The sequence below is a fragment of the Austrofundulus limnaeus genome, unplaced genomic scaffold (genome assembly GCF_001266775.1).
Source record: "Austrofundulus limnaeus strain Quisiro unplaced genomic scaffold, Austrofundulus_limnaeus-1.0 Scaffold60, whole genome shotgun sequence".
Classification (NCBI taxonomy): Eukaryota; Metazoa; Chordata; class Actinopteri; order Cyprinodontiformes; family Rivulidae; genus Austrofundulus; species Austrofundulus limnaeus.
Window position 1 is genome coordinate 1,972,245 of NW_013952462.1, and position 5,227 is coordinate 1,977,471.

Here is a 5,227-nt window from a genome sequence, read left to right on the forward strand (position 1 = left end):
GTGTGTGTGTGTGTGTGTGTGTGTGTGTGTGTGTGTGTAATCTGTTGGACACTGAGGTCGAGGAACTGCATCTTGATTGACAAGCCTCATCAGGGATAACTTAATGGCACCGCCACCAAACAATTAGAAGTCATCAAGGCGTCCAATTGAAAGTGGTTAATAAATAATGTATAGCCACAGTAATACCACATAATCTGGATATCAAAAAGTCAAAGGTGGATGCATTATTAATGGTGCCAAATTGGACTTTAATAACTGTTCCACTGAATCCCACACCACAGCAGAATTCACTTATGTTAATATGCCTTTATTATTAATGGGCAGCCATTTTCTAAAATTTTAACCGAGCGGGCTGCTCGGAGGCAGTTGCCAAGATTGACGAGGCTCGTGTCGGAGGAGAAAGAYGTGGGTGTAGCGGTGGCGGGGAGTTGCTTATTTTATTTATTCGCCAACCTGTAGCACGTCGGCCCACATRGCTGTGTCAATAATTTGCTGGTAAAGCCATTAGGCGTGATCACAAAGGCCCAATTAACTCTGCAATGTGCGAGATGACAATCGTACATCATTAGCTGTATAATGACATGCAGTGCCACGGCCTCTTTAAAAACAAACATCCAGACTATTAAAGAATTATATGCCATTGTCAGCATTGTTGATCCAGCCATTTTGACTTGAGCTGAAATGCCCTGTTGGAGATATGCACATGAAGTGTTATGGGACATTACACCAAATGTGTTTCAATGAACTACTAGAGGTTATTCAGATTGAAWGCATCTCCATTAAAGCATATTTATTATGATCGGGTCTCTGGTATCTGCATGCGATTGGTGCAGCCGACACAAATGAAGATTTGTACCGTGTTCGTGCAGATACGGGGTAGGCCAGAGTTATGCATTTAGAAAGTGAGAAGAGGAGCACTAAATGTCAGAAAGGGTGCTCTGACACCGTGATTTAAATTCTGCCGTTTCTTGGCTCAGTGGGGGCTCAGAGCAACTTCTGAGACAATTTGGTGGAGGCATCTCTGAAGGGAACCGATAGACTAGCTAATATGTTCTCTCATGGTATTTGCATAATGTCCATGGTGCATTGCCAAAAAGCTGTTCTGCTCCAGTTGCTCCTTGTAATATATCTGGCAGCGCTTCCAAAAGGCAGTTGTTACTGGCACTGGCTTACAAATCAGACTTTAAAGCCCCATCCAGATTATCAAAGAAAAACAGGGTTTGAAAATGTTTGTTTACCATCTGCTTTTGGACTATGTCCTGCTTAAATCAACTTGATAAAGCTGCCTTTTTTGTGTYGTGTACAAGTTCTGGATGTTTTTAAAATCATTTTAGCCTTGTCAAATGTGCTAAATGTGTATGAAAAAAATATACAGCCTTTTACTTTTGTTGGCTCAACAAATCAGCATCCTGTTAAAATTCTCTGCTCTCGCATTCCAAGAATAGTTTGTCCAAATTGGGGGCAGAGGTGGAATCTGTGTATATCTTTTGCATAAATTATGTTTTGAATGTTTATGAGTTTGAAGTTTGTCCTACTTTTTTTATTTTGAAGCTCATTTTTTTGCAGATGCCTGTTTCATGTTTGTGTTTTACAGCATAGGTCCTCTGTGAGAWCTGATACGTGATTATTTTTTCTCCCCGTTTTTGTTTTGATTATGATCTCAGCTCATTTATCCAAATCACTGCATCCTTATTTTCCTGCAGTTGCAGCATTTGTTAAAAAACAACACACAATTTCCGCTGCACCATTAGAAACAGCATAATTTAATTTTTGACTCTTGTTTGTTGGCAAAAATCCATCATTCTAAAATTTCTGACCTGAAATACCCAAATCAAATCCCCATGTTTTAAACATAGAAGAAACAAACAAGATTTGAATGAATTATTAACTGGTTTATTGGTTGTGTTCCTGTAGAGTTGGGACCATTCACACATTTTTTTCAGCTCTGAGTTCACACAAAAAAATAGTGTTTTAGAAGCCTGAAAATGTTCTCTTTTGAAAACAAGTTTGTATTATTGACAGTTGAACAAAAGAATAAAAACCTTTTTGGCCTTGGAATATTTGATGTGTTATTAAAATGTTTTTGCTCTGCTTTTTTCAGGGCAATGTTATTGTTGCCCTGTCTTCTTATTGAAATATGCAGAGGTTTTTTTTATTATTTGGAAGCCATTTTTGAAAAATATTGTTGTTGTGTGCATAGTGTCTTTTGTGTTATTGAATGATATTACTTGTGTTSTCTATTAAAGGCGGATTGGCTGATGAGAGTTTTAAAAAGTGCACACTCCAATTTGTACACTTTATAAAACCACAACTACTCATATTTTATCAACTTATAAAATGTCCCATGAGCCTTTACTCCCCGAGTATACATCAAACATTCTTCAAGTGCACAGGCTAAAAAAAAAAACGTAACAAAATGTGAGCCACCGCATTGGCTTCTAGCTTAAAAAAATGACTTTACTTGAAAGAGTTTGCATTTCATCTATTGTAAGTGGCCCACATCCCTCAGATAAATTTTCATTTTGGCCCTCCTGAGCAAAATATTTGAGCACCCTTAATCTGTAGAGACCCTTAGCATAGTCATGAAATATGCTCAAAGCGTGCACACAAACAATAAAAAATGTGATTTTTAAAAACAAAGCGGGAGGAAAAAATACGTGTACACTGATTAACTTTTATCTTTCTGCTATTACATCATTTTTTATCATTCAAAATGAGCTTTCCTGAAATCTGCCCTTAACCTGAGAAAATCCCTAAAACCTTGTTTCGAAACAACAACTGATGTTTGTTGCATTTGATGAACTGCCAGTATTGATAAAATAATTGACGTAACGCTCAGTCTCCTCCTCTGTCAGTCCCTTCTCATTAGTCATCTCGCCTCAGTGTTCACTTAACTTTGCTCTTCCTGTCAGTGTGAGAATCTAATCGACTAAGCGAGTGTTTTCTGCCACGGTAACAAAAATTTGCAAGAGTGTGAGWGGAAGAAGCAGTGGAATAAAACATGCCGTACAGGAAGCAGGTGGGACAGGCTGGGCTCTGTAAAATAAGGAAAAGACATTTAAAAAAACCTTGTTTTCAAACTTTCTGACATTCAGTCAATATATTGACAGCCTTCCAACCCAGCTTGARCCGTCATGCTTCGATTCGCTGTCGTGTTGGCTTTTTGCAGGTGGAAATCCCAAAGCACAGGAGACAGGTATTTCTGACAGCAAGGACACTTTTTTTCACCTGAAAAGTGGCATTACCACCTTTCAGGTGCCAGAAAATGGCACTTAAATGTTTCAGGCCTCAGTAATAACAGAAAATCTTGCTGCTGTTGAAAATACGAACAAGATCAGGCAGCTCATAAAAAATGTGTTAAAAGCATAAAAGATTTAAAAAAAAAACACTGGTCACATTAATTTGGCTGTTCCAATGTGGACAAATGACTTAATTTGTAACATYTTTGGTGTTCCTAAAATCTTATTTTGGACATGCAATGTTATTTATCCAGGTTATTCATTTTCTAACTTTGTCCAAAAAAAGCAGAGAAAACAAACTCTTATTGACAAAGTATGAAATCAAAATGTATGTTAATTAGGAAAACAATGCACGTCAGGAGCAGGATTGAACTATGAAACTCTACTAATGATTTGGAAACATTTTAACTCAGCTCATTGCATATTAAATTTTTAATATATATTGGGCTTTTTTTAATTCACTAATCTGTTGATTTACATCTCCTCACTAAATGTAGATAGAAAAGTTGTAAACAAATAATTYTACTTTTTAGTTTCTTGTTGTCATTCTAGCGCACAGTTCTCAGCACAAAGGGAAATCAGTAAATTCTACATAATAGTTAATTTATTATTTACATCAGAGTTATTTACTATTTTGTTATATTTGAACATTAAAATGAACCTTTATAATCAGACATTGCTGCAAKCCAGCGAGTCTTGGACGAGTAAAGACAAGAAACAAAACACTTTCATTAGAACACTAGTCATGATGTGTTGTAGAAGAGTTAAAACTAAAATTCCTGATGAACGCAAATCCCGACTACCCTTAATATGGTTTATGGAGCTGGTGACGAAAATTTAGCCTGGAAGACTGGTAACCTTACCTGCTCCTGCAGACCTCCATCTCAYCTCAGCTGTGTCCAATCATCGCATCTCAGCTTCGTCCAATCAGCTCCTGTCTGCCAGTAAATAAAAGCCAGTCACCTCATTCACTCAGTCGCCGTGCCAATTGGTCGTCGGCCCGCCACCACCCCTCCTCCACCATTCGTCTTCTGGAGTGGGTGTGTCTCGACTGGTGCGTCCACGTTCGGCCGTGTCTCTTCCCGTCCTTCAACCCAGCCATTCGAGGCAGATGGCCGCCTGTCCTGAGCCTGGTTCTGCTGGAGGTTTCTTCCTGACAACAGGGAGTTTTTCCTCTCCACCGTTGCTCAGGATGGGAGTCTGTGATGAAGTGATTCAACACAAACTGCTGGCTTCTTCTTTAGATCTTTTCATGARCACCACCACCAGTGTTGGGCCCRGGGGTGATTAAATCTCTACCCCTAARTTAAAGCATCTCGTATGAGATTACAGATTCCCTCAGCACTCTCGTCCTCTGCCGGGGTCCGAGCGCCAAACTCCAATGCCATTTATMTCATAACATTGTTGGTCTGGTCATGTCAATAAACCTCCTAAATTTCATTCTGTCTCGTGTGAGTCTTTKCAGGTTGAATTTAATGACCACTCTYCGATTGCAAGGTTTTGTAGCCAAGAAAGGATCTTTTGACTCAGTAAGCCAGAAAAAGAGAAAAGCCATAATATTTTCCAAAAAGCCACTCCAGTCCCCTAATGCCGACTTTTCCACCCGACAGATCCATTAAATCTTCCTTTTGTGGCAGTTTCACAAAAGGCTATGACACTGTTTCTGTCTCAGATCACAAGTCAATACTTTTGACAGTTTTCGGAACTTCTCTGAGACTGTGGAGGTACAGATACCATCAACTTTTACAAACCAGCAGTGTTTGACAGGAAATGTGAAATATCCTCTTTCTTTTTTTTCTTTTCTTATTTTTTAGAAATTGCCTTGTTACTTGAAAAGAAAAGCCCAAACAGCATGGAAAATTTTACATGAAAGCTTTTTTTTTTTCAGTTTACATACAGTATAATACAGGTCCTTCTCAAAAAATTTGCATACTGTGATAAAGTTCATTATTTTCTATAATGCACTGATAAACATTAAACTTTCATAT